The following is a 10,121-nucleotide window of genomic DNA, read 5'->3' as shown; positions in this document are numbered from 1 at the left end:
TAATTTGTATAGTATTGGAATTAGTTGTTCTTTGAAGGTTTGATAGAATTCACTTCTGAATCCATCTGGTCCTGGGGATTTTTTGTTAGGGAGTTCTTTGATGGCTTGTTTAATTTCTTTTTCTGATATGGGAATATTTAAGTATTCTAGTTCTTCTGCTGTTAATCTAGGCAATTTAAATTTTGTAATTGTAAATGTAAATATTCATTCATATCACCTAGACTGCTATATTTGTTGCCATATAATTGGGCAAAAGAGTTTTTAATGATTGCCTTGATTTCCTCTTCATTAGAGTTAAGGTTTCCCTTTTCATCTTTGATACTGATAATTTGGTTTTCTTCTTTCCTTTTTTTAATTACATTGACCAGTACTTTGTCAATTTTATTTGTTTTTTCAAAGTACCACCTTCTAGTCTTATTTATTAATTCAATAGTTCTTTTACTTTTAATTTTATTGATTTCTCCTTTCAGTTTTATAATCTCTAATTTAGTTTTTAACTGGGGATTTTTAATTTGTACCCTTTATAGTTTTTTTATTTGCATGCCAAGTTCATTGATCTTTGCCCTCACTGATTTATTAATATATGAACTCAAGTATATAAATTTCCCCCTGATTACTGCTTTAGCTGCATCCCACAGATTTTGGTAGGATGTCTAATCATTGTCATTCACTTCAATGAAATTATTAATTGTTTCTCGGATTTGTTCTTTAACTATCTGACTTTGGAGAATCATATTGTTTAATTTCTAATTAATTTTTGATTTTTCTATCCATGTGACCTTACTGATTATTATTTTTATTGCATTATGATCTGAAAAGATTACATTTATTATGTCTCCTCTTTTGCATTTGTTTGCAATGTTTCTATGCCCTAGAACATGGTCAATCTTTGTGAATGTACCATGTGCAGCTGAAAAGAAGGTGTATTCCTTTTTGTCCCTATTTATTTTTCTCCACATATCTATTAACTCTAATTTTTCTAGGATTTCATTCACCTCTCTTATCTCTTTCTTTTTATTTTCTTTTTGATTTATCCAGATCTGGTAGAGGACTATTTAGATCTCCCACTAGTATAATTTTACTTTCTATTTCCTCCTTGATTTCTGCCAGTTTCTCCTTTAGAAATTTGGATGTTATACCATTTGAAGCGTACATGTCGATTACTGTTATTTCCTCATTATCCATACTACCTTTTATCAGTATATAATTACCTTCTCTATCTCTTTTCATCAGATCTATTTTTACTTTGGCTTTATCAGAAATCATGATTGCCATTCCTTCCTTCTTTTTCTTAGTTGAAGCCCAAAAGATTTCACTCCCACCATTGATCTTAACCTTGTGTATGTCCACCTGCCTCATGTGTGTTTCTTGAAGACAACATAGGGTAGGATTTTGTTTTCTAATCCACTGTGCTATTTGTTTCTGTTTTATGGCCAAGTTCATCCCATTCATATTCAGGATTATAATTATTAGCTATGTAATCCCTAACATTTTTGTATCCTCTCCTAGTTCTACTCCTTTCTCTTACACTATTTCCTTTTAAACCAGTGGTTTGTTTTAAATCAGTCCCCCTTGTCCCCTCCCTTGGTTTACTACCCTTTCCACCTCCTCCCTTCCCCTCTGATTATTTTTAAGGCCTAATGAATTCCTTACCCCTTCACTTCCCCTCCCTTTATGAACTTCCCCCCGACTTTCCCCCTTGGTTTATCCCTTCTGACTTCATCCATAGGGTTAGATATAATTTGGTATCCCAATGGATTTAGCTACTCTTCCCCCTCAGGATTAATTCCATGGAGAGTAAGGTTTATGTATTTCCTATTAAAGCTCTCTTCCTCTCCTTCTTATAATGGTATTCATCCCCTCCCCTTCCTGTGCCCTCTTTGTATGGTATAGATTATCCTATTTTTCTTATTTCTTCTAGTTTCTTTTTGTGCCATCTTTTATTCTCCCACCACCATTTCCCCCCATATTATCTTAGACCACTTCGTACTCTAACCACTCTTTATGACTAATTCTTCTAATTACTATAATTGTTAGTATAATTTTTTAGAATTATACATAATATTTCTCCATATAGGAATACAAAAAATTTTATCTTATTGAAGCCCTTGAAGAAGAAAGATAAGAGTTTTCTTTCTTTCCCCTCTCTTTCTTATTTACCTTTTCATGTTTCTCTTGGCTTTTGTGGTTGGATAACAAACTTTCCATTTAGTCCTGGTCTTTTCTGTGCAAATATTTGGACATCTTCTATATTGTTGAATGCCCATACATTCCCCTGGAAGTATGTAACCAGTTTTGATGGGTAGGTGATCTTTGGTTATAGACCCAATTCTCTTGCCTTTCTGAATATCATGTTCCAAGCCTTGTGGTCTTGTAGTGTGGAGGCTGCCAGATCCTATTGTAAGGGTGAAAAGGGGGTTTTATGGGTTCAATATATTAAAAGATAGTCACCAGAGGATTGAACTATTATCAATCCTCAAATAAGAATAATCTCAAGTCAAAATTGACTTTATGGAAGTTTATTTACAATTAAGAAGTGAGGGAGTAAATTAGTAAATAAGAATCTAACCTAGTAGGTAATTTACTATGATCCTCTAATTAATCCAAGTAGATCTAATTAACCATCAGCCAAGAGTCAGAGGCCCTCAGGTGAATGAAGCAATGATATTGAAGCAGTCTCACCAAGGTCTCAGTGTTTCAGCCAGCACTCCTCCATGGACCAGAAGAGCTCCTTCATTAGCAGGGCTCTTAACCAGAAGACCCCTGCTGACTGAGGACCTTCTTCTTTTAAAGGGGTCACTTATGCATCACTTCCTGTATCTCCTTCCTAATTTGCATATCCAATCACAATAGATGATTCTCATAGAATGCCTATGGGGCAGGTCAGTTGATTCTGATTCATCATTCTCCCTAGCACAGGTAGGTTAGGACCTCTCAAGATTGGAGGTACTCTCACTTTTGGTGATTAAATCTAAATATGGGCAGTGTAGACTTAATCTAATTATCACAATGCCCCATGATCATTTGGGAGACTGGTCTCCTCAATTGATCATTTGACATATTCATCGCATACCCCTAAAGTTCTAACTACAATAGTTAAAGATAAGAGATAAGTAGAAGAGATAGAAAGAGAAAGAGCAAAACCAATGTTTTCCTAGGCTTATTGACAAAAAGCCAATTAGGGGGCAATCCACTTTGGCATAGGACTTTATAATTTAAATAATTGTTTTCAATCTCCTCAAGTTCAGTTAGTTGCACCCTAAAGTTCATTTTGGATCATCTTGTTTCAGTGTAAATTTCTGCAGGTATCTTTTCTGGATCATCTTGATTCAGTGTAGGTTTCTGCAGGCAAATAGTCCATTTTCTGGTTTCAAAGAGTTAGTAGACTTCTTTTTCTGAAAATTTTCTTGAACAAAATTTTAAAACTTGGATTTTTATAAAAATACAATCCCCCCTGAAGAGGGTGTTTTAAAAAAGAAACTCCCACATCAGCTCAGGATACATCATTGAGTTATGGGGTGTATGAGTCAGTTATCAAAAATAAAAACCAAAAACATAATAAAATCAAATTTTTGGAGAAATAAAAATTCAAAATAAGAATCACAATATCAAAAATCTATGTATGTAAAATTTTTAAGTAAACAAGAATAAATTCCGTGGAGGAGTGCTGGCTGAAACACTGAGACCTTGGTGAGACTGCTTCAATATCTTTGCTTCATTCACCTCTGGGCCTCTGGCCCTCTAAGTCTAGGCTGAAGGTTAATTAGATATACTTGAGTTAATTAGAGGATCATAGTAAATTAACCACTAGGTTAGATTCTTATTTCCTCATTTCCTCTCTCTCTTCTTAATTGTAAATAAACTTCCATAAAGTCAGTTTGACTTGAGATTGTTCTTATTTGAGGACTGATAATATTTCAATCCTCTGGCAACTATCTTTTAATATCTTGAACCCATAAAACCCCTTTTTTCACCCTTACACTGTATAATCCTGATTGGTGTTCTTTGATATCTGAATTTTCTTTTTCTGACTTCTTGTAATATTTTCTCCTTAACTTGGAAGGTTTTGAATTTAGCTATTATATTCCTGAGGACTGTCTACTGAAGATTTAGTGTAGAAGAGGTTCTATGGGCTCTTTCAATGTTTATTTTGCCCTCTTGTTCAAGGACATTGGGGCAGTTTTCTTGGATAATTTCTTGTAGTATGATATCTAGATTTCTATTTGTCTGATTTTCCTGAAGACCAATAATTCTCAAGTTGTCTCTTCTAGACCTGTTTTCTTTATTATCTTCTCATTGAGATATTTCATATTTCCTTCTATTTTGTCAGTTTTTTGACTTTGCTTTTCTAATTCTTACTGTCTTATGACATCATTGGCTTCTACTTGCACAATTCTAGTCTTTGAAGACTGGTTTTCAGCTAAAATATTTTGTTTTTCCTTTTCAGTCTAGTCTGTATGGCTCTTCATGGCTTCCAGCTGGTCATTTCTGGTCTTCAATTTGCTTATCATTTCATTTGATTTCTGATCCTCAATTTCTAATTGTGAAATTCTTCCTTTTAAACTGTTATTTTCTTGCCACATCTCTTCCATCTTTCTCATGACCTCACATTTGAACTCTTCAAGAGCTTGTGACCAATTTTCATTTTTTGGGAAGGTTTGGATGTCTTTAATTGTCTTCCTCTGTTTTCTGGGTTTTTTTCTGCACAGAAGTTATCAAGTGTTAGAGCTTTTTTCTTGGTCTTTTTGGTGCTTATTTCTTGGGTCTTGCTTGTCATCATTATGCTTTCTCAGCCAGAAGTCTGAGTAAGGCAGGCTGACTCTCTTTGTATGGAGTTAAGGAGCAGTTTTTGCCTGATGCTATTTTGCAAGTCTCCTGGCTTCCACTGTCTGCTAGGCCTTTGTTGTCTGTGTCCCCTCTCAGCCTTACTCCTGCACCCAAGGTCTGAGCTCACTAGCCTCCTGGGGTCACTGGTCTAGCTGTTTTCAGGGTCAAGACCCTGGTGGTCCTAGTCAGCTGCCCTGAGCCTGGAAATTGGTCCTCACCTGCTCCTCCACCTGAGGTTCTCCCCTGAGTCTCAGCAAGCTGAGCTGCTTCCACTGTCCACTGCCTCTCTCAGCCTCACCACCAAGCCCAAGGTGTGCTTTCTCCAGCCTCTTGGGGTCTTAAGTCTTGCTGCTCTCAGGGCTAAGCTCCTAGTGGTGCCAGTTAGCTGCTAAGGAGCTAGATTTTTCTCCCCACTCCCCTGCTTGCTCTAACTCTGGTGCATAGCCTCTGACTCTGGTATTGTGGGTGTGGGGGAGGATCGATCATGTTTTGATGGGAGTTATTTCCTCCCCTTATAGTGTGGAAGTACCCAAATCCCACATATTTTCGATACTGCACCCTATTGTGAGGTCCCTTCTTTCATCTGGATTTGGTTTTTTGTCCTTTGGATGTATGCTGGTGGTTGGTAGTGATGAGAGTAAAGTGCTCTGCTTCTACTCTGTAGCCATCTTAACCCAGAAGTTTTTTTCTATCTTTCTTACTTGGTTCTCAGCCTCCAATTTGAGTTCCTGGAGAGCTTGTAACCAATTTCTATTTGGGGGGGGGGGAAGTTTGCATATCATTTGCTTATTTGTCGCTCTTTGTTGTCTCCTCTGTAGTCTGCTGTTTTTTCTCCAAAGAAGTTATCCAGGGTCAGAGTTTTTTTTGGGGGGGGTTGTTGTAGATTGTAGTTCTTGGGTGTTGGTGACCATTGCTGTATTAGTTTTTTCTTCCTTTCCCAGCCAGAAGTCTGAGTGAGGAGGGTAGGCAGGTCTCTGGGTATCAAGCTACAGAGTGTTTTTGCCACAAGGCTATTTTTCAGTCTCTGCCGGGTCTGTTGTGGGCAGCCCCTCTCTGCTCTAACTCTGCACCCAAGATCCACATTCCTCAGTCTCCTGTGGTCCCAAATATTACTGCTCTCAGGGTTAAGTTTGTGGTGTCCTCATCCAGGCCCTCAAGAACCTAGAGATTGCCCACACTTGCTCTGACTCTGTCATGGTAAATGGAGTGGGGGAGGGGTCATTAGCTCATTCTTTGGTAGGAGTAATTTTAGCCCCCTTATAGAGTGGAAATACCTAAACTCTGCCTACCTTCAAGGCTGCACCCTACGGTAGAGCCTCTTCACTTATATGATTTTGATTTTTGTCATCCTGAAGTATTTTTATATCAGTTGTTGGTGAGGAGAAAAAGACCCTTACTTCTCCTCTGTGGCCATATTAACCCAGAAGTCTATGGTACTTTTTATCAAGCTATAGTTTCCTTCCTTATCATTCTTAATTAGATTTACTTTTATTTGTACTTTGAGATCTTAATTGCTACCTCTGTCTCTTTTACTTCAGCTAGAGAATAACAGATTCTGATCTAGGTTCTTACCTTTAGTCAATATGTGCTTCTCTGCTTCATACGTGTTTCTTATAATCAGAATATAGTAGGATTCTGTGTTTTTTTATCTGTTCTGCTTCCATTTTGGGGGTGAGTTCATCCCATTATTTTATGATTATTAACTAGGTTTCCCTCCATCTTATTTTCTCTCTTTTTCTCCTCAATTTTTTTACTTTGCCCTTCCTTACAAGTGTTTTGCTTCTAATGACCCCTCCCCCAATTTTCCCTATCTTCTATAAGTCTCTCTCTCTTTTTATCCCACTCTTACCCTAATTTCCTGTAAGGCAAGATTAATTTCTATATTCAACTGAGTATAGATGTTATTCCCTCTTTGAACCAATTCAGATGAAAGTAAAATTAAAGCATTGTCAAATTCTCCTTCCCTCCCATATGCATCTATGGTAATGACTTTTTTATGCCTCTTTATTTGAGATAATTTACCTCATTCTACTTCTCCCTTCCCTCTTCTCCCAATGCAATTAACTTTTTCATCTATTAAATATTTTGTTTTGTTGTAGATATTATGTCATCATAGTCAATTTATTCTTACACCTTCTATCAATGCATACTTCTTTTAATTACTCTGAGGATGATACAGTTTTTAGTGGTTACAAGTAACATCGTCCCATGTAAACATAAATAGTTTAACCTGATTTAATCATATTTGTTTTCTCTTCCCTATTTGCTTTTTTATGCTTTTGTTGAGTTTTTATTGGAGAATAAAATTTTCTGTTCAACTTTGGTTTTTTCATCAGGAATGCTTGAAATTTTTCTATTTTGTTGAATATCCATTTTTTATCCTGAAAAGTTATACATTTTGGCCTAGTAGATAATACTTGGTTTTCATGATAGCTCTTTTATCTTCTGAAATATTATATTCCAAGCCATTTTATACTTTAACGTAGAAGGTACTAAATCCTGGGTAATCCTGACTGTAGTTCCATGATATCTTAATTCTTTCTGGCTGTTTGTAGTACTTCTCCTTGGCATGGGTGCTTTGAAATTTGGCTGTAATATTCCTGGGAGTTTTTATTTTAGGATCTCTTTTGGGAAGTGATTGGTGGATTCTTTTAATTTATATTTTCCCCTCTTTTTTGGGAATACCTGAGCAAGATTCCTTAATTATTTATTTTAAAATGATGTTTAGTCTCTATTTTATCATGGTTTTGGGGTAGTTGAGTAATATTCAAATTTTACTGTCCTTGGTTATCTTTCCAGGTTAATTGTTTTTCCAATGATATACATAAAATTTTATGCTATTTATTCATTCTGTTTATTTTGTTTTTTGGTTTCTTGATACCTCATGGAGTTGTTTACTTCCACCTGCCCAATCTAATTTTTAAGAACTTACTTTCTTCAATGAGCTTTTGTACCTCCTTTTCCATTGGGTTAATTCTACTTTTAAAGAAGCTTTTTATTCTCTGATTTTTGTACGTCTTTTCCCACTTAACTAATTCTATTTTTTTTGGATGGAATTCTCCTCATTATATTTTTGTACCTCTGCTAACATTTGGACTATTCTGTTTAATAAAGTATCATTTTCCTCCCTCCTTCACTAAGTTATTGATTCTTTCTTTTATTGCTTAAATTTCTTTCCCCCATTTTGATCTACCTCTCTTAGTTGACTTTAAACATCTTTTTTCACCTCTCCCAAAGTCTGAGACTGATTTATATTTTTTTTGTGAGGCTTTTCATGTGGCATTCTTTGATCCCATTGCCTTCTTCTGGGTTGCCTTTCTCTTCCCTCTACCAAAATAACTTTTTATGTTTAGAATTTTTTTTAACATTTCCTCTTTTTTCTAGACTTTTATCTTTAAAATAAAGTTGGGCTCTGTTAATAGAATTGAGGGAATACTCTCCTAAAAACTTCAGTTTTTTAAATTGTTTCTACCACTAGGGCTAGTTCTTGTTGTCTGCATATTTAAATTCTGCCGATGTGGTATAATCCAAGAAGTGTGTTCAGTGTTCTCCAGGCCTGTGTTCTAGTCTATGATTGACCTTACAAGCACTATTTTCTACCCTAACTGCTCCTACTATTCTTTCCTCTTTCCCCAGGAGTATAACCCAGAACCTCATATGGGCAATGCAACAGAGTTGTGCACACAGTACCAGCAAAGGGTATCCTGCAATCTCTTCCCGATCAGTTTTTGGACCCCCTTACCACATGCAGGCTGAGAGCTTTGGAAGCCACCTCCTGGCATTGATTCAATTTCTCCAAAGACCTTCAGTTAGCTTGTGCCAGGCTGTGTTCACTGTGGACTACCGTGTGCTAAGGATTGGGGCCTCACTGCTGACTTATACGTGGGCTTGAAACTTCAAAGGACTGGAATGAGGTACCTTACTATTGCCTTCCATGAAGATTCAGGCCTTCACTGCAGGTGTGCTGGACATGGCATGGACAAGACTGCATTCATTGCTCACAACAATTAAATGGGCCTTTATGACTAATTTCCCAAGCCATGATGAAATAGAATATTACTTCACCCCATCCCTTCATCAGTTCTACCACTCCAGAAATCACTTTGAGACTTGTTTTTATGTTTTTGGAGAGGAATTTGCCTCTATTCCACTAGTGTGGCATTGCCATTTGGGAAAGGTATATTTTAAACCAAAAATTTATTTTTTGAAGTTTAAAAAGCAATATTTCTTTGCCTAATCACTGGAAAAACGATATCTTTCAATTGGGGAATGAATTAACAAATTTTAGCTTCGGAAAAAATAGAATATCATCAAACTGTACAAACTGAAAATATGAAAAATTTGGGAGGAAATGAGAAAACTTATAAAAACAATGCAGAATGAAGTAAGAACTAGGAGAAACATATAGACAATCTTCACAATAATGTAACCAAAAATAACACTACAAGTAAGCCAAGCTCTCTGTAATTGTAATGACAAATCTTAAATTCAGAGAAAATAAGAGTACATGTACCTCCCTCATTTCCCTAGAGGAGCAGAGGAATGCAAGAACAGAATGTCAGATATGATTTGCTTAGCAGTTTTTCTTTTGTAATCTAGTGGGTTTTGCTCAACCTCTCCCCAACCTGCTCCAAATTATGTTGACAGAAACAGGAGAAGATAACAGAGATAACCACATAGTAAAGCTTTATTGAAGTATCAAATTATATTTATAGTCTATATGAAAGCTTTTCTGATTAAATTTGAAAGTGAGATTGTATTAAATGGCTGAACATTGGCAATGTCCATAGTAAATATTAAAAATTTCAGCCTTCCAGTCCAGAAATCAGTTAAATTGAACAGCTCAAAGCAGAAAGCAGTTTTGAGGAAACATGACTTCTGGCTTCAGAGAATAAAACTAACTGATTTCAAGGGAGAATTATCAATGACAGTTGGGAGTTGACTTAGAAGGAGGAGTAGTCCTATGTTTGTAGAAAAAAAAGGAGACATCAGAGGACCATACATATCCTACTGAATTGCAATGCCACATAAATAATTCTTGTATATGCTTTTACTCATTGAAGACACACATATTTGTGGATAATATGGTATAGACATATAAGGGGAGTTTTTCTCTAAACTGTGTTTTGCTTAACCATAACTATGGGAACTGACTTGATTATATAAAGTCCAATTGAGTGGGAGTGGGGATGGAAAGAAAAGCTTTGGCCTAATGTGAATAGTTCAAGGACATCACAGGAAGAGAAGGGACATTTGTTATTCATTTGTTCAGTCACATATAACCCTCCAAGACC

Source organism: Gracilinanus agilis, chromosome 2, assembly GCF_016433145.1.
Source record: "Gracilinanus agilis isolate LMUSP501 chromosome 2, AgileGrace, whole genome shotgun sequence".
Lineage (NCBI taxonomy): Eukaryota > Metazoa > Chordata > Mammalia > Didelphimorphia > Didelphidae > Gracilinanus > Gracilinanus agilis.
This window is presented reverse-complemented; position numbering follows the sequence as displayed.